We start from the raw sequence: 25,888 nt of genomic DNA on the forward strand, positions 1-25,888 counted from the left end.
GTGCTCAACAGCTGTGTAGTCCCAGGCAGCAATCCGAGGAGCTACATGATGCAAGGGTGATCCTTAGAGGAAACTTCTGAGGGAGGTGTGTAGCCAAGAGGAAGAGGAACACTGCATGGGAGGACACTCTCACAGGAGGGTGGTTTCTCCCAGGATTTCTGCAGGTTTTGTTTAGGGGGTGCATATGGTGTCTGTGATTATGCTTCAGAGCAGGAATTTGACTCCCATGTTTGTGCCAAATTCAGGTAATACCATTCTGCCTCCGGTAAACAGAGTTGGATTTCTTATTAGTTTTCTTTTCCGAATGTTTTGGAAAATTATTGTGTCTCCTTATGTGTGAGGCACACAGACCATGACTGTAATTGCAAATGACCTAGCAGTTTTTTTCCGAATAAGCTTGATAACAGCCATATGGAGTGCTCCCCAGTTATGTCTGAACTGCATATCCATGCTGTAAACCTTCCTTGGGTCAAGAACAGGAGTCAATTTTGATTAGATCGTAGCCTCTTTGGCAGATATCTCTCTGTTACTGACCCATTGCTGGCTCCAATAAAGCCCCCTATGAAAATGCTGAACTTTCAATAAACCACACCTCCTTACTGCAGCAGCCTGGAGGGCATTTTGATGTTTGGGGATGCGTGTAAGTTGAAATAGGCAATATATTGTACAAAATCCTTCTAATTTCAAGTGGGCAAAATAGATGACTGGAGGTGACAACTAAATGAAGCTGACCGACTCCATGGCTGATTTCCTCACCCATCTGCAGGATCTGAAGGGCGCGATCAGAGACTTGAAGAGCATCACATCCTATTACTGAATAATAGCATACCTGTGTGTTTTAGTTGGTTGGATTTCTTTTATCTTTGATCCTGCAGCCAAGTGAAGGTGGGTTTTGCTATGAGAATAAGCCCATTTTTTTTTCTCTCTTCCCAAGGAGCTGCATGCTCTGCAAGTACCTACCTCTCTGTTCTGCAGTCACCTTTCACTGAGCTATGCGAGGATAATCCCAACCCTTCAAACACCTCTGAAGAAACAGTGGGGACACCCCTTGTCCATCATCTTTTTATTTCACTCTCTGCAGTTTAGTTGGCTCTCACATTGCAGGGCAGCCATGAAGACATCTGCCTTTCGTGCCCTTGATGGGCATGTGGAGCAGAGGGCAGGAAAACAGTAGCAAGGCAGAAGGATATGCAATTTCTCAAGTCAAGTTAAAATCCTTAGCTTTGAACAAAGGTTCGCAGGGTTTTCACGGTTCCTCGAATTGCCAAAAGGGTCTTATCAGTTTAGCCAATTTGCATTTGGAAACTGGAATAAAATTTCCAAGGTTGCTATCTGCCCAGTACCCCTTACTTTTCTGTGAGGGAAAGGCAGATTGAGCTATACTGTTAACAACAACAACAACAAAATAGGACATTTGAAGCGACTGTGAATAATTACAGAATAAATAGCTTGTCATTTCATTACTTGGGTACTTCAGTTTGCAATCTTCACACTTTCTCAGTGTGAAGATTTACTTTTATTGAGTAACATTATGTAGGTTGTTGCCTTCCAGTGGTGAATACACTGAGACAGGAGTAAACCTAGCGGCAACTGGTAGTGATCTGTTTGTTTCCTGATACACTGCATTATAAAAGGAAAAGAAATCATAATAAAAATATATGTAGTGACTGCTTCCTGAACATTCATTAAATTCCACTGTTTTGAAGAAAAGCAGCTGTGAGAATAAAGTGTTTTCGTATTGTTTCTATCCCAGAGTTCAGTGCCACTGGATTTAAGGAGAGATGGTAAGCATTAGAGGACATGTAGTATGGATAATGCCTCCAGACAAGAATAATTTACCCAGTTAAACTGAATAGTCTATTTATTTATTTATTTATTTATTTATTTATTTATTTTAATACTGTGAGCTACAGAAAGCAGCTCAGAACCACTGGACTGAAACACATGGACAGACACCACAAATTAGATATACTTAATTTTTATTTTATTATTATTTTTTTTCACACCTCAGAGATGTGCACTGGTAATTTGTGCTTTCATTCATTCTCCAAAGCTCAGCAGCATTGCAAACTGTCAGAACACTGGAGTACTGAGGCAGGGCTCGTGCCACCACCGATGTCGTAGGCCCATGCTGTGTGTGGCAGTCATGAGGCCCAGGGAACTAGAGACTGTTCCCAGGAATTGCCAAATCCCTGTCTGCAGCTGCAGCAGTTTTATTGCCAGGTTCAGCATGTAGTGCTTGCTGCAATTGTTTTTCTTTTCCATGAAAAGCATGGAGGGAGCAGCACAGATTTCTAAAAGAAACTTAAGGCTGCAAAATCCAGGTCATGATTGCGTGCAAATGTATCCCATAGCTTTACTGGGTCCTTACATGTTCTTTAATTCTGTTATCACATTACATGTACTCTGATAATTGATCAGTCCCACACAAGTAAGTATGCACAGGATCCTAAATGGTGCTATATAAATGTTGTTTCCTAATTTTAAGTAAATGCTCCTGCATAGTTTTAAATCCTTGTATGTGGATTTACTGTTCAGGCATGGTATTTCTACATGCTAATATACTACAAAGTAGCTCTTGTTTTAATACCCAAAGTTTCCTGATCGGGCAACTGAAATGAAAAAACTTAGATACATCTAATTTGTGGGGTCTACCTAGATGCTCCAGTCCAGTGATTCTGATCTGCTTTCTGTAGTTCAGAATATTACAAAAGGTTCACTTTAGACTAGAAGAAAAAGCTTGCTTATACAGAAAATTGGAAATTACACAACTGCGTATTTATCAAAGGCATGTGCAAGCTCTTGCCTTCAGGTTGGTGCATAGCTTGTACTTAATTTTTCTTTACACTACTGAGAATAGACCCACACCTAAATAAGTAAATAAATAAATCTCTTTTGCCTTAAAAGAGTAGAATTGTTGGGGCAAGGGGTTGGGGATGAGAGAGGGGTTCTTGTACAGTTTGTAGTATTGAATCCTCCGTGCACACAAATCAATGAGGTAGCAAAGCTGAGTGTGGTGTTCCTGTACAGGGAGCAGGCCATGCAAAGTGACTGAATTATGCAATTTGGAAATGCAGAGCCTACAGCGCCTATCATTTCATTTCCTCTTCTCCCGTGTGCTTCCAAGTGCCTTTGCCCACGCTTACGTTCTTAATCATTGCTTTATTTCAGTTCAATACTTACTGTAAATTGACTGCTGTAGGAGTGGAGACTTTTAGACACCATTGAGCTAATCAGATTAGGGACACGAACACTGCTGCGACCAACTATTGTGTGTGTGAAAAGACAAATGGAAAAATTCTCCCTTAACGGTGCTTGTAATGAGCTGTTGTAGTAAACGTGTGGCTTGTCAAGTCTCTGGCAAGAGACTGATCTTTATTTCTTGTCTCCAGCCACACACCGTGATTCAGGGTTACAAAAGGCTCCGTCTGTCACGTGGCAGGAACCGCTGTTTTGGGGGTTATTACAATGGGTTTAAATAAGCAGCTTTATGCCTCATCTGCTGCGTTGTTTTTGCTGCTGATGGCTCTTTGGTGGAAGGTTTTATTAGGGAGACTTTTAACAAATTAATATCTTTCAAAGGGCATCACCAGACTAAAATGCATTTAAATCCTATACACGCTGTTCCTTGAAAATTCAATTAATTTAACGAAAGTGCCCCTGCAACTGTCAGCTAAACCAGTTCATTTTGTAAAATGAGCTCGTATAAGGCTAATGAATCCACCTGGATGGACTGTCAGGCAGCAGGTGAATGTGACTGCTGTTTCCTTGCCTCCAAGGGTCAGACTTGTACAGGGTGGTGTTGAAGATCACATCAGCAGTTCAGATTTTACCCTCCTGTACCCTTGTCTGCTTCGAATGTTACTGCCTTTGAAAGCAGAAAGGACTAAAATAAAATTACTGTGAGTTGCCCTAGGACCTTAAAACTAGGTTGGTACAGAATGTAGATCCTGCCTCTCCTGACATTCCTGTAATTTGTAGTATTTAACTTATGTGAAAGATATTGCCATCTGTGAGCAATGCAAAATGTTCCCTGCAATTACCTTGGTCAGTCATATGCCTGATGTGTTGACATTATTGCTACTGGTGATCCAGGAATTCAGAAAAACAGATCAACAGTAAAGATGTATATTCTTCACCTCAGTGCTTTCTGTATTTACAACATAGTGTCCTAGCTTCTCAACAAAATTAGTGTCCCTGTCTAAAGCAATTGCCCCCCACCCAAAAAAAAAGTGTGAGGAGTGAAAGTAATGAGTTTTTAGAGACTATAGTGTATTCCTTTCCATTATTGATTGAAGACAGTTGAAACCTGCAGACAAAATATAAAGACAAAAAAAAAAAAAATAGTAACCAGCATTGTGATGCAGTAATAAGTTGCTAAATACTTCTGTTGAACCGATTCAACAACAGTTTGTGACCCTTGAAGGTTATATTTGAAGTTATTAGGACATTTTCCACTAAATAGTATGATAATAGACAAATTATGAAACACTAAATGACATGTTCTATCTCTGTTTTGATCACTGATCAAATAGCTGAGAATATGGAACTTTACAACAGGTCAGCCAATCTATGCTGCTCCAGTCTGGGACTGGAAGAAGTTAGTACCAGAACCAGATGGTGAGTGAAATGAGAACAAAAGTTCAGCATCCCCGTGCCTCCTACATGTTGCCTGGGAAAAGTTTTTAGGATAGTTTGCTGACTGCAGATACTGACATTTCCTGGAGGAGAGGCAGACCACTCACAGTTTGTTTGGGGCTATTTAGATCTTTGCATATCTAAAGTTCACCTCATTTTCATGCCTAAAGCTTATGAAAGTTGAACAATTGTGCCCTTTCTCTGTGGAAGGGAAAGCAATTTGACAGAACATGCAAGAAAATTTCGAAGCATTACATCACATATCCTGGAACCGGCATGGTTCCAGGATAATGGTATCAACATGAACAAACATAATTGGAACCAAATGAGCACAATGGTCAATATTAGAACAGATGAGGACTGGTGTGGTGGTTTTACCGTACTGGGCAGCTAAACCCCACAACCGCTCTCTCACTCCCCCTCCTTTAGATGAGGAGGGGGAGAAGTAAAGCAAAGAACAACTCACGGGTTGAGATAAGGATAATTTAATTAAAGGGAAATAATTATAATAATTAAATAAAGACTACCATGAACTAAACAATTTAACTAAGGGGAAATAAAAAGGGAAAAGGGGAAAGGGAGGGGAAAAAAGGAAAATAAAAAGAAGGGAGGAAAACAAACAAACAAAATAAATGAAAGCTATATGGAAGTGCAGAGGAAATAAATTACTCTCTACTTCCCACAAATGAGCGATGATTGACCACGTCCTTGAAGCAAGGCCTCAACGCACGCAGCCGGTGTTCGAGAGGAGGACCGACGTCTTGAAGCTGGAAACATACTTTATGTTGAAGGTGACCCACTATATCAATTTGTTGTGGGAAATACTAATATTAAAGTGAAGTCAAATTTGGTAGTAGGTAAAGTCATTAATGGATTTACTGTGGTGAGCTTATTCCTGGAGCAGGGCTAGATCACCAGAATGTAAAAAAATGTAGTAAACAAAAGAAAAATTATGATTGTTAATATTGTTAAAATACTCAGTAAAATTAGGTACTTGCCTGTTGTTCCTCCTGATCACATACCACCTTGAAGTTGCTGTTTAGAGAAATTAAGGTTCCTATGGTATTAAAGCTTGTACTTAACTAATCTTTGAGCATGTTCTACCACACATTTGTGCTTGTGGACCCATTTCTACAAAGCAAAGGACATTCAAAACATACAAACTTCATCTGCTTACACACACTGAAGAAAAATTAATCATTTGGCTTATTTACTCACTTGCAACTTGTTAACAAGAATCAGTTTCTGCAGAATTAAGTCTCAGAGCACAAGAAATGATCTGGAGATTACATTTCTTCACAAGATTATTTATGTTTGATAAAAGCACAAAGAAGATAATATTAGAAAATTCTGTCTTCTATTTTCATTCCACCTAAACCCTATTTGAGACTGTAAAAACTGTGGATGCCTCTCCCTTTAAAAAAAAAAATAGAAAGAAAGGTCTCACTTCACATGGTCTTTGGGCATATAATTCCTTCTTGGGGCAAAGATAACAAATTTCCACTGCAGAAATATTTTGAAGTACTTATGACTGTCATTTACATACATATCTGGAGCTTACATGCAACATACTGATTGATGTTTCATGGTAGCAAATTTTCATCAGTCTGCTCTATGGTGCTTGTTTCTTTTCTTTCTGTACCCAACTTTTGCCACTTCTCTTGGTGATCTAGGTAATAAATAAAAGAAGCTAATCTGTTCTCTGCAAGCCAGAAGTCTATTTAAAATGTATTAAAAAGTCAATGTTTTGCCGTTTTTTGTTTGTTTCCTGCCAAATAGTTAGAGACAAAACTTATAAGCTTAATACATTGGTTTAGCACTGTGCCAGCTGATTTTTTTCCTGAAATATTAATAGAGGGGGCAGAAATCAGTTATTATATGGTTGAGGTTTGGCAGAAAAAATGTGATGATCTCATTTTAAACATTTGGGTCACCACTTTTAATGCCGGGAATAGCGTTCAGTTGTCCATTAAGATGTATTTTAGTGATTGAGTGTCAAAAAAAAAATAAAAATAGTCTGTTCCTTTTTTTTTTTTTTTTTAACAGGGAATGGAAAAAATACAAGGACAAGAAGCAGTCTCTGAATACATTTTCTTAAATCTTTTTTATTTTATATTTGAATCAGAAAAAAAAATCTTGTTCAAGCATAACATCGCTTTTAGAAAGACATTAAACTCTACTTGTTCCTACCTCTACTGTTCCATTTTCTCTGCTATTGTGTATCTGCTCTTTATATCCTCCGGCTTTTTCTTAATTAAAATACCAAATCTTGATCAAATAAACTGTTACATCAATTATCTCTCTGGAAATGATCTTTTCATTACCTCTTTTGCTGACCAGTCTCTCCCTGGGCTCACTTTCTGTGACCTCTTTTTTTTTTTTTTAATCTCATTATACTTTTTGAATAGTTTCGTGATATCTGCTTTCTCAGTAAGATGGGAATCGAACACTATTTATCCGCAGTTTTTAATATCCCATTTGTTTTATGCTAGCTCTTGTATCCTGTTGGATGTGTTCTGAAAGATGCTGGGGTACCCACATTTGCTAGTAAACCTGGGGAAGAGGGCAATAGAGCTGTATTAGGAATAAAAAATATAGATGCCTTATTGTATGTGTGATTGTAGAAACATGAAGAATAATTGTAATTCATAAAACTAAGACAAATTTTCTAGCCTTCAGGTTTTGTAACAAATCTACGTTGTCTTTTTTGATAGTTTCTGGAGCGCAAATCAGTTTGATATGAATATAGGCTGGCTGGTATAGATGTACAAAATTAAACATTTCTTTGTTACCAAGACTTGGCTAAGATGTACCTATGTTTTCAGATGCAGCTTTCACAATCTTGCAGTGTGAAGTTACTATCTGTCTCACCACTTTTTCAAAATGAGTTTAGTGCATCCAGCAGGAATGTAATGAACTGTGTAAAGAGGAATGGGAGTTATATTTTCTTTCAAATAAAGAAGCTTCTGTGTAGGAATATTTCTGCACTGGATGCAACAAACTATTGCCATGGGGTGAGAGGAGGTGGTGGTGTGGATATTGGAGGCTCCAGTTAAGTGAAGTGGAGGAGGGCCTGCTGTGTCTGGGGTCTCCATGGGTTCACTAGTCCAGTCCTCTCTGTGATGTGGCAACTTTGTGCCTGAGCTGTTCCATTTTGAATATTAACATAGTACTTGCAGTGGTCTATCCAGCAACCCGTATGTCAGGATTATTAGTACCTTCACCTTTGCAAATATGTTGGATAACACCATACTGAACATACTGTTCATCCAATTAGAAAAGTTAGCTTTTTGCAAATGCTATAGCTTGGGTAATGTAACACATCGGGTTTATCACAGTGAATACACCTTAAATTTTGATCTCTTTTTGGAAATCCTACCCAACCCAAGGACAGCCCAGAGTCAACTGGTAGCCTGACTGTACTATGTATATCTTATCAGTGAGAAGGTAGTTTTCTGAGACATTAGGGAGGTAACGTGTACAGATTAAGATAGCTGTTGACCTAGCAAGAGCACTGCATATACATAATGTCACATCTTATTTGTGTTAAGTGACTGTAACTTCTAAGAGTCCCTTCATTTGTTAATATCTCAGCAAATTAAATACTAGCTATACCCCAATAGTAAACTTTGAAACGCTAATGATATTTATGATTAAGCACAGAACTTGGGTGGTTGCAAAGCCAGGACTATGCTGTTGGTTGAAGTGCAGCTTCAACGTCCTGTACATTTCCCTACACTATTTGCAGCCTACAGACACACAGGTTTTAGTTAGCTGTGGTTCTGTGCCTAAAACTCTGCAACATAGAGAGCTGGCATGCTAGCACACTCTCTTCAGCTGCCTAGGTGACTGTTATTGTCTTCAACCAATTACCAGCACACAAAACAATCCTATTTTTAACTCCAAAAGAAAGGAGAAATAACAACTTGTCTTACAATTCCATTTTCTGCCCAGCACTAAAAAGTCAACTTCTTGTAGCTGAAAATTGTCAGGCACTTGGTGCAAAGTACTGGAGGTAAATCAACACACATTACTAAGGTATCAAGCTTATTACAAGCAACTGAAAAATGAAGTCTGTAACTTAGAATAAATAATCCTTTACCTAATGGCAGACCAATGAGTTATAATTTATATGAGGTTCTCCCATATAAAAAGAACACTTAATTTGAAAGCATCTGTCTTTACAGTGTATTTATGTCATTATTTATCTATATTTAATATATATTTGTCATACTTACATAAATAAAAGCTTGCACTCCAAAACAGTATGATTGGTAGCAATGACTAATTGCACTGGAACTGAACATAAACTGGCAGCTATCTCTTTCAGAAAACAGATCAATAGAATATGATAAAAGAATACATTGGGAAGAACGAAAGCCTTTATCCTAAAACCTAGTGGACTTTTACTGAAAAAAGAACCACACCTTCTTACGAGAATTTTTAAAATCTGCATATTTCCATTACAATTTAATATTAACCAGATTAACTTGTCCACAATGTCAGATTTTCATATTTGCCTTTCATGTGTGATTACAGCCTTCCTTTTTAAATGCATACCCAGATCTCCTGAAGTTCAGTACCCTATAGTTCTTGTAGGTCAACAAAATAAGGCAGAGAGTACCTCAGTCCAAGATAGGATGGAATAGGCAGATATGGGATACAGGTGTAGGAAGGGGTTATTTGTTTCTTCCAGCCAGGAGACAGAAAAATTATTAAATGCTTTTTTGTAACTAAAGCCTCTGAGGAATTCTGTGAAACATTTTAGACTTCTTCTGCTTATATTATTTAAAGAGAATGGTTTCATGAAAGCCAGTATAGTGCAATTGTGTAGTCTTACCCTTTCTCTAACTCCTTCATAACCTCATGCAATTGTAGACTGTTTGTACCCCACGTCACACTTATGAAATTAGTTTATTTTCTTTCTTTGATCTGTCCAGGATCATTGTCTCATTCACCCTCCTGGTTGTCCATTTTAGTTTTCTTAGTCATCATCATTTCTATTTCTGTACCATATGCAAGTGTTTACCTTCTGTGCACTGAGTTTTTGCAACGGGTTACCTTACCTTCACTTTCTCCACGTCTTTGTGAATTGGTGGAAATAGAATTTACTGAGGACCATACCCAGTTTTTAAGAAAAATGCAGTTAAGGGAGGATATTCTAGAAGGAAAAAAATCAGTTCGTTATCTCTCTTCTCTTTAACCTGTAACTGTAATATTCATGCTTGCAAAGTCCCATCAGAGAAAATGAATTAGGTATGGCTTAACAGAAGAAATTTGCTGTTTCTGTAGACTTTGTTTCATTCTTAGCAAACATGTTTGTGCTTGTACAAATGCTCCTACTTCTTCCTGGGATGGAGGGATTCTGAAACACGCAGATACAGGAACAGAAAAGTGGTGGAGAGTTCACAGCATATTGTGTTGCTGTAAAGTCTGGTTTGCCTATTACAGAACAGGATGTGCCACAGAGCAGGGCTCGCATACCTTTGACTCCACCTTTTTTAACCCAATGACCTTTGTGATACTATCTTGAGTTGCTGACAGTTTGAAGTAATGCTCTGCCTTTACCATATTGCTGTTTTCCTGTTGATTTAGTAATTCTATGGTGAAATATCTCTGAATCATTGTAGTTATTACGGATTCATTGGTGCTGAAGAATGAAGCTTCATTAAGCCTATAGTGAATAATGCAAGTCCTTGAGGAGTTCTACTGTTGCTTTCTTGGCCATATTTTGTGCAACAGAAGAACTAGAAGGAAAACACATACATATACATACACCATATAAATATATATTTATATATGTAGATATAAAATCAGCTATTCAAAGGACTGGAGATCCTTGGTTAGGATTAACAGACTGGGATGGTTGCAGCCAGGCACACTGTTGTATTCCTTGAAGACTCATAAACACAATGCATTTTTTTTTCTTCTGTCGTTTCTTCTCACAGAGTTGGTTATAAATCTACAACATTTTAAAAGAAAAAAAAATGAATTTGATATTAGACTATGTAATTACCATATGAATAGGATATGGGTGCATGAGAGAAGTATTAAAGCTCTTTCTCACGTGCAAACTGTATTCCTCAAGCACATCTCTTTAAAAAAAAAAAAAAAAAAGAGAGAGAGAGAGACAATAGCACCAAGGAGTCATAGAAGAGGTGAGGATCTTATGAAACATAGTAATATTCAGTATATGGAAACCTAATGCATTCAATATATATTTTAATGTTTCTTTCCATCATGATAATCCAATGTTTTAACACATATTTCTTTGTGTAGATACAAAAAGAGTAAAAGTGAGAATGGAATGGACCAGGAAAAGTATTTGTTTTGTGCTGGCCTCATGGTACAAGATCTACAGGTAAAATAGATTGAGATTATTCTGCAGACACAAGAAAAGCTTACACCATCTCCTGTGGTTTGACCTGGAAGATTATTTTGCAGTTTCCATTCCTAATAAGTAACAGATCAGTTGTATACTGGAATTGACAACATGGGTTTTAAACCAGCTTCAGATGATCCTGGGCTGGGAAATTGGTCCCGCTGAGCTTTCCTAGGATTATGGGTTATGCTGGCCCAGCTAAACCTAAGGAATTTAGTTAAGGAATTTACAAGTTCCAGTTTAATCTTCTCAAGCCATTTGTGACTGTTCATTCCCAAAGCTGCCTTACTTACCTTGTCCCACAATTAAAATAGCTCTCCCTTCTCCTCCAAGATATTGCCACAACCCCTAGACACAGTGGTTCCCAGGTATATCATGCAGCAGGGCAGTGTGTCAGTGGAGTGAAGACCAACTCTCACAATGCAGTACATGTCTCTTAACCAAGTCTTTTCCATTTGTAGAACACATTGGTGAATGAAGGTCAGCAGAAATCTGCCTCTAGGGTAATTTCCAGCTGCCCTCTGTAAATGGTAGTACTTCTATTTTGTGCTTGCCAAATCCACGTGTCTTAGAACTATTTCTTTCCAAACATCTTTGATAACAGCACAAAGCTTTCAAGCATGCTTATTAATGGAAACTTTAAAAACTTTTATTCATTTTTATGCAGGGACTTGAAGCTAAATTCTGTTTGAACACTTTATATGTATCAGATTAACCTCACGGTGCTCAGTGAAGCTGCATGAGATTTATGACATCATTACTGAAAAGATAATTTGGTCTCTGGCCAGCAGGAATGCAATGTGTCATATGAAACATAAGCCAGTAGGGAGAATCCATTTCTGGTTGAAGCCGTTCATGTAGAATGAGTCAAGTGCCAAGAAAAGTTCAGGACTTTTCTAAAATATTTTGACTTTGGGTCATACTTTTACTTTTAACCTCTAAGTAGTTTAATTATAGAGTAATAGTGGACACAGATATTTACAAATAAATTGTTCTTTCCTCTGATCTCAGCTAAGTATGTGCTTAATACTGTGAAGGCAGCTGCCGTATAGCTGAAAGTATCCTGGCTTTCTAGTTGTGCTAAGTACAAGAACAATATAACTTACTTTTATCTGTTCTCGGGTAGATCCTGTTTTACCAACATAGAAATACTTGTTGTACTGAACTAGATACACTATCACAGAGAATAATTGGTAACACCACCCTCTATTTCAGTATAATTATGCCATCATTAAGGCTTTTTACACATTGGTAGAAAGGTACAATTATAACCCTAAATAAAGGAATTACTTGCATCCTGGCACAACTTTCATGTATAGATGAAAATTTGAAAGTTTAGACTTGTTTTTGGTTTATTTGGCATTGTAAACACATATGTGAGAAAGCCAGCTATTTGCCTTTTTATGCTTTCTTGCACAAGCAAAAACAAACAAACAAACAAACAAAAACACATATATGTAGGTTGAGTGATTTTTTTCTCATTTGAAGAGTTTTGCATATCACACTGTGGTTTCTAACAGATAAATGGGAGGGAGGGGTAAGAAGGAAAACACTAGATTTTTTACTTTTTCAGAACTACCTTGAAGCACGTAAATAGGCATGAAGTTTCTGAAATTAAATTTCTACACTAGGCTCCAGATTAAAGCTGTATATTGTCTTCTTTTAGTCACTCTCCCAATTTTTTCCTCCCTTGTTCTGTCAGGTATTATGAATTAGCAAAATTATATTCTCAATAGTCTCAGGTATTCATTTTGTATTTCCTCCAGATGTAAAAGGAAATCTTGTAAAAACAAAAGCATCCATGTGCAGTATGGCAGTGTTAGTTCATTGAAGTGCTACAAAGTGCTCTGTTCCAATGACTGTAAGATCAGGTATGAAACTATTACATCTTACAGAATTGCTGTTCTATTCTTAAGAAAAGGTATTGTGTATTAGTTGGATTGGAAATATTCACTCTGCACCCATTTTCTGGAGGGTGGATATCTGTTTTAGGAAAGAGTCAGACACATTCAAGCAGGTTTCTGAGTGGGAAAGATATGGGCAAGGCGTCAATTAAAGGCAAAAGCATCTTCTTTTGTCAGGTTTATAAGACAACTCTGAAAGACACTTATATCTCCTATTTTTTGTTTGTTTGTTTTTGTTTGTTTGTTTCTTTTTGTAACAGAAATAAAAAGCTACAGGTTGTCCTGTGGCTAATTTTCCTCTACTCTAGCCTGGGTGAGTTTCTTCACTCAGTCTGTGAATTGATTCCTGTGGCCTTATGAATCTAAACTTAGAAGAAGGTGTGTCATTGTGTTGTGTCCTGTCAAATGTTTATGCACTGCCTTTGTAAACTGTCCCCTTAAGCAGCATTGATGCATACACACACACACACACACAAAAAAATATATATATATAAATAAATAAATAAAATAAAGAGAGAGAGAAAAAAAAAGAAAAAGCACCACCTATGCAATCTCTACATCTTTCTGGGTGAAGTTTCTTCTTCTATATTTTTCTTCAGTAGCCTTCTGCTGCCACCTGCCTCCAAAGGATCTCCCTAAAATCAGCAGCTGAGGAATGGAGCTCAGATTAACCTACTGTGTGCACAGAACTTGCTTTGGAGTTTTGCTTACCAATCTTCTAAGCTTTGTGTAATAGAAAAATGAGTGTTGAGCATAGAACTTCTACCTGTATCAGAGGTGAAATATTTATTACTATGTGACAGAATAACTATGTTTCAGTAGTTAGACTCTTCCTACAAAGAGTTAGTATATTTGAATTGGCTGTGTGGGACAGAAAAGCAAGATTTAGATAAAAAAACTCATCTCTTGCAAATTTGGCTTAATGGTGAAATCACTAAATGTCACAAAAACATTGTAGCACAAAAAATATATCTGTTACTAAGCCCTGAACACTTTTGGCCTGCAGGCATCCTAAATGACATGCCTGCAAGTGCTCTGGAAATAATTTGGTAATGAATTCTCTTCCCTCTGTTCTGTACAACATCTGGCTGAACTTGTTTATATCACCTTTTTTGTTGTTGTTGTTGTCACAGGGCACACTAGTAGCAAGTAATAAGGTTTTATGGTTTCATATTTCAAATGTCTTTATAACCAGAACTCTAAAACCCTGTCTTTGATGTGGGGTATATAAATGTAAATTCATATAGCTGATATATTTATGTGTGTGGAGCATAAATGGATGCTGCCTGTGAATTTTATTTGTATGAGATTAATAAAAGCAAAATAACGCTATTTTATGTGAGTGGTGGGCATCACGGTGATGACAAGCAAAAATGGCCTTCAACCTGAACTAAGAAATCCTTCCCTCAGTGTAAATTCTAGCCATTCTCTGATTTTTGAAATTTGTCACGTGAATTTTTGGAAAATATACTTTCCTATTGCTGCTTTCTGTTATCACATGGCTGAAAAGACCATCAGCCTGAATCTGGTAACACACAGTGAAAATTGCACATTTCAGCTCACAGTTGACTCTTGTTCTAAGCTTCATCAGAAACTGGATAAATGCCTCAAATGAATGTCACCCACTGTGGCCAGAAACTGTGATGAAATCATAACAGAGCCCCATGACCAGCTTAGCAATTTTGTCATAACAAGATCTGTGCCCTCTGGATGATACTATAGCATAGCCCACTGCAGCAAGATCTGCTGTTGTGTAGCCAAATGTACCTTTCAGGATAGTTTACATTTTGCTTTTTCTATCACTATGATGATGAAGGCCCATAACTGATGAGCTATTGATGAGTTTTTTATTTATTTATTTATTTTTTCTATTCCCACAGTAACTTTATGGAGGTTTGCCTTCTGTTTTCTGGTCACGGGGTAAAAATTTTCATTCCATGCCTTTCTTATCTCAGTTACTGAAACAGCTTCTTGTACCATCCCCTCCACGCACACCACCTCTGATATCCCTTTAGATAATCATCTTTACCCATTGCCTTACTCACTTTAGCTACTCTGTGAAGCTTATTATTTGTTCCTTTTCTTCCACTCAGATTCTTGCTCCTCAGATTGTTGCTCCACTCAGATTGTTGCTCCTCTCTCTTGCACATTTCATACCCTTACCACCTGCTCTTTTTTCATCTTGCTACTTTTTCCCCCATCTGACAAAAGCGTCACTGTACTACCTTATCAACCTACAAGCCAATTTCTTTCTCAGGCATGCCCTCCACGTTATACCTTCTTCGGTAACTAAAAAGTCCTCTTCTGCAAAATGGCCAGCCACTCCAGATGTTTTGGGATTAACACAAAATCATCTGTTCATGTGCCCTGCAAGAGGAATTGGTCTGATCTTTGCAGCAGTGTGGTGATTTTGGAAGACTGTCTCAAAAATAGGCCATTTATTGCTGTTTGCAGACCTTGTCACAAAATCAGAGGTAACAGTGGCCAGAAGCTGTACATGGATTACTTGTAGCTGATGCAGATGCAACAGGCAAGTGCTGACGTTATCATACCAGAACAGCAGAGACCTATCTAAAGGAACAATTGACTTTACCCTTTGCTCAATCTAGACCACCATGTTCTTAAATTCGCCAGCATTTGGCCCATCAGAAATTTCTTCTGGATTTGAGAAACCACTGTAATGATTTTTGCTGATCAGTATGTATCATCATGTATTTTTTTCTCTGCTGGATGAGAGTAAATTCCTGCAATAAGCTTCCTTCTATTTCTCCTGCCTATGCTGTCAGAGAGATCAATTTTGGGCATATTTTAGAGAATGCTGATGTATTATTGAAAACAGAGGATATTTCCCTTTCTTCCTTTACCTGTTTCTATGTGTTGCTTTGCATTTTGAGCTGTTTGTTAGGGAGGGGGAGTAGAGAACAGACAGATGTGAAGACTGGCTTTTTTTGGTTGTCCATTGGTCAGGTTGCACGTAGGTTGTGGCAAGAGACTCTTGGCTTTTGACTCTGCTGGTTTTGACTTTCTCAACTTCTTGTATTTTCTTCCATGACAAAATCCATGTACAAATGTCAATACACCCCTCTGTTCTTGCTTAATCTAGTTCCACAAAATATTTTGTTTCAAGTTCAGAAGAGATATTTTCCACAGATATATTATTTGTGTTTTAAGACTAGATTTTTACTCCCTTCTGGTTAGTGGCTTAGGGATTTTTTTTGTGTTGTGTTTTCTTGTATCTCAGGGATACCAAAACAATGAAGATATTTAAATTTGGTATAGCGAAGTAAGCTCTTGTCACTTTCATGTCCTGGAAAACAGTGACTATTCAGAACAGTTGAGAATACAATGAGAAATACTGGCTTTCTACCTTTGTAGGAAATCCATGTAACTGCAAGTACAAAATGGTAGTTTAATATAAAAGCATAGGTATGCTTTAATGGTGGTTTAATATAAAAACATAGGTAGTTTAATAGAAGAAAAGGCATCTCTTTCTCATTTAAAAGTTCTGCAGGAAAGAGGTTTAAATACACGAGATGTTCTGTGTTTAAAATCTGTATTTTCTGAAAGATAATTTCTAAACACCCCTTTAGTTTTGTTCCCATTGAAATTCCACAGGATTTTCTGTCCTCCCTGATGAAGAACGTCTGACTGCTGTCCAAACCATGAAGCAGGTAGAAAAAAAGGAATTCACTGTGAAACCTAAGTGGAATGGCCCTTTGTCACCTGTAAGTATCCATAAGTATCAGTCATGTAGAGTGCTATGGAAATTGTTGGGAGGCGAGCACAGATCTCAGCAAGGGAATCATAGAATCATAGAATATCCTGAGTTGGAAGGGACCCTTAAGGATCATCAAGTCCAACTCTTGACACCGCACAGGTCTACCCAAAAGTTCAGACCATGTGCCTAAGTGCACAGTCCAATCTCTTCTTAAATTCAGACAGGCTCGGTGCAGTGACCACTTCCCTGGGGAGCCTGTTCCAGTGTGCAACCACCCTCTCTGTGAAGAACCCCCTCCTGATGTCAAGCCTAAATTTCCCCTGCCCCAGCTTAACCCCGTTCCCGCGGGTCCTGTCACTGGTGTTAATGGAGAAAAGGTCTCCTGCCTCTCGACACCCCCTTATGAGGAAGTTGTAGACTGCGATGAGGTCTCCCCTAAGCCTCCTCTTCTCCAGGCTGAACAGGCCCAGTGCCCTCAGCCGTTCCTCGTACGTCTTCCCCTCCAGGCCTTTCACCATCTTCGTAGCCCTCCTCTGGACACTCTCCAACACTTTCATGTCCTTTTTATACTGTGGTGCCCAGAACTGCACACAGTACTCGAGGTGGGGCCGCACCAGCGCAGAGTGGAGCGGGACAATCACGTCCCTTGACCTACTAGCGATGCCGTGCTTGATGCACCCCAGGACACGGTTGGCCCTCCTGGCTGCCAGGGCACACTGCTGGCTCATATTCAACTTGCTGTCTACCACGACCCCCAGATCCCTCTCTTCTAGGCTGCTCTCCAGCGTCTCATCGCCCAGTCTGTACGTGTAGCGAGGGTTTCCCCCTCCCAGGTGCAGGACCCGGCACTTGCTCTTATTGAACTTCATGCTGTTGGTGATCGCCCAGCTCTCCATCCTATCCAGATCCCTCTGCAAGGCCTTTCCACCCTCAACAGAGTCCACAACTCCTCCAAGTTTGGTGTCATCAGCAAACTTGCTCAAAATACCTTCTATTCCTACAGGAACACCCAAAGGATTTGTTTTCATGGGTAGCCTATTTCCACCAGACATTTTCCATTTAGGTGTAATATGAACATCAATAGCTCTTTACCAGAAAAACACCAAGCTCTGTCATTTGACCTTGGTTAGCAGCATGAAACTTCTCCAAGACTAATGCAACCCCCTCTGTGCTATGACACTGATTTTCTACCTGGATGGTAGCAGCCATACAGATAGAAGTCTGATATTTTCCCATTTTCTCCTCTTCCATCTGAGAGATGGATTGCCTAGGATCTTCTTAAAACCACAGGAGTGCGTCTCCTTAGCTCTCTGAATTGCACTCCAGCTTCGACATTGGGATTGTATTTTGCATCTCCAAGATAAGGAAAGTTGATGTGAAGAGGCTGTTTCCCTGTACTGCTCCTAGAGCTCGCTGTTAGTGGGATGAATGTAAACTTTACTTTACACCTTCAGCTTCATTTTATCTTTGCAAAACAATGCAACCTCGATAACAGCAATGTGAAAGCAAATTAATTCCCCAGATATTTTCTAATTCTGAACTTGCACAGAGAGCGTTTGGAGAGAGAGCATAAGTAAGGATCGCATCAAGGACTAATACTTATGTCTGTACAGCAGGAAGTGCGGTTGCCATAGCAGCAGTCAATCTGCTGCATAGGGAGTAACAAACTGATTCAAAGGCAAAGACTGATTTAGGTCAGGGAATAACACTTCATAAAAAGAGAGACTTCTGTGTGACTTTTGATGGTTGTTTTGCTTTTGTGAATGCACTCACAATGCATATTGAGAAAACACCCGAATGCCAGAACAAGTGTGCGAGGACTCGAGAGCCCTTGAATACTGTGAAGAACCAACCCACTTACAGCACTTCTGGCAGCTCCAGTGTCAGCTGTAGAAAAGTATAGATAAGGTGATGAGGTCTTGCTTGTTTTATGTTATTTATGGGTTCGTTCCTCTCTAACTGATGAAAAAACATTCTGAAGATGTTATGTGAGTGCTGGCCTCTGCTAGAAAGTGGATGAGCTCACACTGAAATGTTTGCATGCCCTGAATTGTGGGAGTGCCTGCTTGCCTCAGAAATGTCAGCGGTATTTTTGGTAAGTATTCATATAGATGTGTGCCTATATATGTGTATGTGCACATATTTTTTAAGGAGGTAATTCACTTCTGAAGAAATTAAGTTGTGACATAAGAAAATCAAAATGGCACTGAATAAATAATAATAATAAAGCCACTGATTAAATAAGTCTAGGAATGTGAGTACTGAGGAACTGGTGATTGTTTCACCATAGTCACCATAGCTCAGAACATGGGGTGTAGTTCTGGCTTCATGCTATAAACACTTTGATAATGAGTAGGAGTATATTGAGTAGAAAGTTTGTGAAGATATGGCTATGATGTAACAGCCACTGTATTGTGACATGAAGTTCTGGTGCCCACAGGTCAAGGCAGGTTAATGAATGGGACTGCTGAAACCTCAGCAGTGACATCTGAATGGTTAAGGAAGTAGGAAACCTATTTTTTAGGGAAACACTCAGGTCAATCCTTTTAGATTATGGAAGAGAGTATAAACGAGTGTCTTGGTAAGTCTTTAAGTATTTGCATGGAGAACAGAAACTTAATAAAAAGGTCTTCTCAATGTAGTAACCACAATTTCAGCAGTACCCAATGAAAGTTGAAGATAATCAAATTCTAATTAAAAAGGGGATTAATTTGGGCAATGAAAATAACCATAGTGACAAACTGGAAATTCCTTCATGAGATGCACCATTATTGGAAAGTTTCAAGTAGAGACTGTAGACTCCTCTAGAACACATACATCAAATTGAGCCTGGCTATACAAATTAAGGTGGTAGGACTTAAAACCTTGGCATGCTGTCTACAGAGGTAGGACTAGACCATTCTCAGCCCATGTCCCCAAGATCTGCCTGTTTACATGGATCTTCAAAACCGTAGGCTGTTGGTCCTGCAAAGACAGGTGCATCCAACAGCTTGCCTGGAAACTCCTACTGTGGAGATGCTTCTGGAATCTAATTCAGCTTCCACATCAACTTAACCTCTGTTCAAGGTGAAGAGAAGGACACCCATTATAATGATTTTGTCGTTGTTGTTTAAGCTAAGAACATCTGCACGTTAGAGTTAAGGCTGCAGGTACTGACTACTGTAACAAGGACTTGAGCTGACAAACAACAGTGACTTTAGCCCTCTTTGACCCAGCCTGGTTTCAAAACATTGAACTAACTTCCAAACTTTCTGCCTATACATTATTATCTGTTCACTGAGCTATCAGTCCCGTATGTTGTTTTGTTTTTTAATTATTCTTCATTTTATTTTCTTATCATGACATGACCGTGGTGGTGTAGTCCAGGAAACGCTCACCTTTCAAGGACAGACATAACCGTGTTACAGTAAAATACTTATGTCTTATGCAATGTGTTTTTGTGGGAGCAGTTTTATTTAGCACTATTCTTCTAGGTAGCCTGATTAGAGATTTGACCCAGAGACTCCCCTGAGAGCAATCTGAGACCACCTTCATTTCAGTTATGCCCCTCTCTCCATGAACTTCCCTCCACACAATTAATCTCTGAGCACTCTGTTAACACGATAATGGGTTAATAGCAGGGTAATAAATGTACCTGGACTCAAAACTAATTGATAACACCCTTTCTGGACACAGACCAGTTTCACTCTCAGTGGAAGGAGCATGACGGAACAGTGCCTTCTCTCAGCAAAGCCTGCATCTGTAGTGGTGCTTGGTAGGGGAGAGCTTGTAATAGATGGCTTCTACAAAATGTCAGCCTGCACATTTCACCCACCATCATCAGTTCTGTGGCAGAGGTGTTTTGTTTTGTTTTGTTTTGTTTATTAATTGATGTTTTGTCAAACAAAAAAAAATAGAGAAGAAAATGAAGTGAAAAATGGAGTAAATAAAGATGCAGAAAGATGACAGCTGAGTGATGATATTGCTCTTCACTGGTGTCTCCACATCCTTTTTCCAGGATAGAAGTAGTAGTACAGGAAGAAGACATTTTCTGCTAAGACCCTTTTTTCATTTTCTGGTCTATTCAGTGTTCATTTTCTGTCCCTCTATAAAAAGTATTATATTTCACTGGGTTACAAAAGGTTTGGGATTAGCATCCTCTGCCTCTGTTGGGGAAATCAGTTTGGTAAGGGCTCTCACTGTTCCTCTACTGTGTCCTTTTTTCTCTGTGCTTTAAACATTTTCCCTGCCTTTGCCACCTCAAGTCAGTCTGTAAAACTGTTTGTTACAGCTATTAATGAAAGAGGTGACAGAGGTGACAGTGAGCTACTGACTCAGAGAACAATTGAGACATCCTTTGGGGAGGGGAGGAGAATTGTTTTATGTGGATTATGTAGCCAACAGTGATCAAATATAGGTCGTTCTTGAGATTCATGAACCATCTCCCTGTCACTGTGGTGTACACTGTACCTGAACAATCATTTTTCCTCTTTAACCAGACCTGGAGACTCGTTTTCTCCTTGCCCTGTCGATGAGCTGATTACCTTGTCATTCACTATGATATGTGACAGAAAGAGCATTGTAAAATTTGGGTTCAGCTCCATGATCAGAGCTCCTCGAAGGTGTCAGATGTTCATCAGCAGATATTAGTCACCATTACAGCAGCTGAAGATCCACCCTTAATCCTGACAGTGAATAGTTCTGGTCTCACTCCTTTTTTAACGTGCCATTTCATTGTTTCCCACTGACCCTTGCCCTTCTTTCAGGAAAAAAATATTGGAGTGGGTGCATACATAGCATGAAGAATGGTGGTTTCCTAGAATTCATGAAGAGCTTGTAAGCAAAAACCCTAAAACCAGTGAATTTTCAACCATGGCCCTATGTGGGGTGAAGGGATGGGTTAGAAAGCTTCCAGAAAGGTATTGAAAACTTAGGGAAAAAAATAAAATTGCTTCTTCTAATATATAGGTAGGTCAACCAAGCATGAGATTTTCTCATTGTGGAGAAAATTACCTGTCCCCAAAAGCAATGTTCTCATATTTGAAATTGAAGAATTCAGGGGATTTAAACCTTTATCATTGGGATCATTTGTTCTGTGCTGTTAAGCTTGAAAGACTCTTAACATAACTTGAGTTTATATGGTACTCTCAAGTTGGCAATGTTTTAGGCAATCCTATGGTTTGCATTCTGATGCAACTTGTACACTGTGATATGCAAATTACATGTGTTATGCTGAGTGTTGGGATGCCCATGGCCCATGCAGCAGCATAAATAATGTGCAACAACCATCCCCAGTTAAGAAAATACAAAAATAACAGTTTATACTTTTTTTGGGGAACAATCTGTCCTGTGATATCAAGTCCTTTCCAAATTTGCATATAAAGTCATACAGTGCCAAGCTTATGATACCATTTATCCTTGTTTTTATATTTTCACAGAATCACAGGTCACAGAATCATCCAGGTTGGAAGAGACCTCCAAGACCACCGAGTCCAACCTCTGACCTAACTGTAACAAGTCCTCCACTAAACTACCTCCCTAAGCTCTACATCTTTTAAAGACCTTCAGGGATGGTGACTCAACCACTTCCCTGGGCAGCCCGTTCCAATGCCTAATAACCCTTTCGGTAAAGAAGTTCTTCCTAACATCCAACCTAAAACTCCCCTGGTGCAACTTTAGCCCATTCCCCCTCATCCTGTCACCACGCATATGGGAGAACAGATCAACCCTCACCTCACTACAGCCTCCTTTAATGTACCTATAGAGAGCGATAAGGTCGCCCCTGAGCCTCCTCTTTCCCAGGCTGAAATATCCCAGCTCACTCAGCGACTCCTCATAAGACTTGTTCTCCAGACCCCTCACCAGCTTTGTTGCCCTTCTCTGGACTTGCTCAAGCACCTTCATGTCCGTCTTGTAGAGAGGGGTGCAAAACTGAACACAATACTCGAGGTACAGCCTCACCAGAGGAACAATCACCTCCCTAGCCCTGCTGGCCACACCGTTCCTTATGCAAGCCAGGATGCTGTTGGCCTTCTTGGCCACCTGAGCACACTGCTGGCTCATATTCACCCCACTATCCACCAATACTCCCAGGTCCTTCTCTGCCTGGCAGCTTTCCAACCACTCATCTCCCAGCTCTGCTTAGGGTTATTGCTCCCCAGGTGCAGGACCTGGCACTTGGCCTTGTTGAACTTCATGCAGTTGGCCTCAGCCCATCGGTGCAGCCTATCCAGATCCTCCTGCAGAGCCTTCCTACCCTCGAGCAGATCGACACACGCACCTAACTTGGTGTCATCTGCAAACTTACTGAGGGTGTACTCAATGCCCTCATCCAGATCATCAATGAAGATATTAAAGAGAACTGGCCCCAGTACTGAGCCCTGGGGTCTCCACTAGTGACTGGCCTCCAACTGGACTTAACTCCACCATGACTCTCTGGGCCCGGCTATCCAGCCTGTTTCTAACCCAACAAAGTGTATGCCAGTCGACGCCGTGAGCAGCCAGTTTCTTGAGGAGAATGCTGTGGGAAACGGTGTCAAAAGCCTTACTGAAGTGAAGGTAGACCACATCCACAGCCTTTCCCTCATCCACCAAGCACGTCACTTTGTCATAGAAGGAGATCAGGTTTGTCAAGCAGGACCTGCCTTTCATAAACCCCTGCTGACTGGGCCTGACCACCTGCTGGCCCTGCAAGTGCCACATGATGACACTCAAGATAATCTGCTCCATGAGCTTCCCTGGCACTGAGGTCAAACTAACAGGCCTATAGTTTCCTGGGTCAACCTTCTGTCCCTTCTTGTAGATGGGCATCAAATTTGCTAGCCGCCAGTTGACTAGGACCTCCCCCAATAGCCAGGACTGCCAATAAATGATGGAAATTGGCTTGGCCAGCTCTTCTGCCAGTTCTCTCAGTAACCTTGGGTGGATCCCATCCGGCCCCATTGACTTGCGTAAGTCTAAGTGCTGTAGCAGGTCGTCAACTGATGTTTTCCATGTTATGATACCTGCAAAGTTAAAGAGATCCCTTAGTTATCGTTTCCCAACATAATGATCTCTTGCAAATGTATGTGCAATTGAGCATAGTCAAAAAGTCCTACTAGTATCGAGCAGCAAAGTATTATACTTGCTTGCATTAATTTTAGCCTATACTAAAATTTCGTATTGCAGGAATAACACAGAGTATCATTCATTGCTAACTAAACCGATCAAAGTAATCAAAATTTGTTCCTGTTTTGGAGAAGGAAGGACTTGCAATTGCACTCTTTTATCAGTCTTAATGCTATGGATGTAAGTGAAATACAATTTCTAAATTTGGGATTGTTGGTTTTCTTTTCACAACTGCTGAGAAAAATTGTTATGGTCATTACTTGGTATAGGTTAGGATAAATGTAATCAAAAAATATGTACAGTTTTGGAAATTCATGTTATCTTCTTATTAAATAACACAGCCAACATTTCTGGTGTAAAAGCTGTGAAGCTATTTCATAGCTGGAAGCATGACTGGACTTTTTCGTGTTATTTTGTGGTTTCAGCTTCTGGCATTTGGGCAATCTGAATTTAATCACTACATCTGACCTTGTACACTTCTGCGCCTGTGATAAGGATCTGTGATCCTTAAACATGGGAGGAATGTTTTTGACATTGTTCCTGATCTTCAATTTTTCATTCATGCCTTAGTTTTTCCCATGCTGCATGAAGACAGTTAGCTTTTCTGCATTTCTGTGCTGCCACAAGGATAACAAGAACTCTATTTGTAAAAACATAGTGAGATTTGGAGCCATAATGTCTGAGGAAAATTCAGGCCAGCAGGGACCTGGGGAGATTTCCAGCCCAAGCCATTGCCCAGAGCAGGCTCAACCCTGGGATCAGACCAGGTTGCTCAGGGTTTTATACTAGAGGGGATGGAGACCCTCCAAGGAGACAGGTGGGACCACCTTCCTGGACCTGTCTTACGAAGGACAACCCTTTCCCTTCAATCCAGACTGAACATCAGGAGATTCCTCTGCCCTTCACCCCCCTGCTGGGCAACACTGTGAAGAGCCTGGACCCAAGACAAAACACACCTGTGACTTGGGCATTCCATTTTCTATCAGTTGGTCATATCTTGAGAGCATCCCCTGCACAGCCCAGAGGAGCCTGAAGTTTCCTAACCTCAGTGTGACATGGCCTGGGCACACATGTTGACTCCTGCGATGTGGCTAGCCATGCCACAAGTGGTGTCAAGTCTACAATGCTCTTCAGCAGAATGAGAAAAGGTGAGATGTTTAAATATTGCTTCAAAAGAGAGCAGTTTAGCTGTGACACTGAATCTTTGAGGCTAAATAAGAGAGAATAAAGGGGAAGAGGTGAACAGCAAAGTGATAGGATAAATCACAAACATGGCTGTGTTGTGAATGCATCTCTTTGAAAGAAATGAGACCACTCTCTGAGGACTATTGTGTGTCAGAGGAGCAGCTGATGCCCTGCTGGCTGTCAGAGCAGGCACACCCAGCCTCCAGCCTACACCTGATCCTGCAGCTGCATCTCTTGCATTTGGCAGCAGTGTGTGCCATGCAGGTACAAGTTGCTTCTCCCCTTCAGCAAAACCATCCATGTCAGTTTCAGCTCCCTTCAGAACACAAGTGGGAAGAAAGATGCAGACCCCACCACCTGAAGTGGGTCTGTTTATGGGAAAAGAGGTCTTCCAGATTTCTACGATGATAACAAAAAAAAATTGAAACTGCAAAAAAGCTAATAAAAAATGAAACTGTGCAGTGGAGTTCTTTGTTGTCATAGTTTGTTTGTTTTTGTTTTAGATAAATCTGTCAAAAAAAATAAAATAAAAAAAAATAGACTAACAAATCTTATTTGCAATAGTTATTTTTAACCTGAAATTTAATATTCTGACTTCTAATTTTGCCACTGTCCCAAAGCAGTAAAGTCCACACTACCTGGTGTTTTCATCAGTATGTCTAAGTAGAAAATTTTAAGAGAAACTAGTAAGATTATGTGGGTGTCAATACACAAACACTTTTCATCCAGACAAGGAGCCATTTAGAAAAAGACTGCTGCATACTATGCTTTGGTATTGAACGTATTTTTCTATTTCAAGTAGAAGGAAAAATATCTAGTATTTTGATACCATTTTACAAAAATGGTATCAAGAATTACTGCTGTTGAACAACACTCTCTTTTTTACCTTATTATTTTTGCTACAAAAGTATGCAATAGACAACTTTTGAAATTCACTCCAAGCAGTGCAAATAAAACCCCAAAGCCCTTCATTTC

The 25,888-nt window shown here is 39.6% G+C and overlaps 1 long non-coding RNA gene across 1 annotated transcript in view; it reads left to right on the top strand.

Moving 5' to 3' along the window:
* LOC140000773 (uncharacterized) overlaps positions 1 to 25,372 on the top strand; it is a 48,648-nt gene extending 23,276 nt beyond the window's left edge. The window contains exons 2-3 of the long non-coding RNA XR_011805973.1: positions 16,540 to 16,649; positions 22,060 to 25,372. This is a non-coding gene — a long non-coding RNA (uncharacterized lncRNA). The remainder of the gene's footprint in view (positions 1 to 16,539; positions 16,650 to 22,059) is intronic.
* The last annotated feature ends 516 nt before the right edge of the window (positions 25,373 to 25,888 follow it).

Source organism: Anas platyrhynchos, chromosome Z (assembly GCF_047663525.1).
Source record: "Anas platyrhynchos isolate ZD024472 breed Pekin duck chromosome Z, IASCAAS_PekinDuck_T2T, whole genome shotgun sequence".
Classification (NCBI taxonomy): domain Eukaryota; kingdom Metazoa; phylum Chordata; class Aves; order Anseriformes; family Anatidae; genus Anas; species Anas platyrhynchos.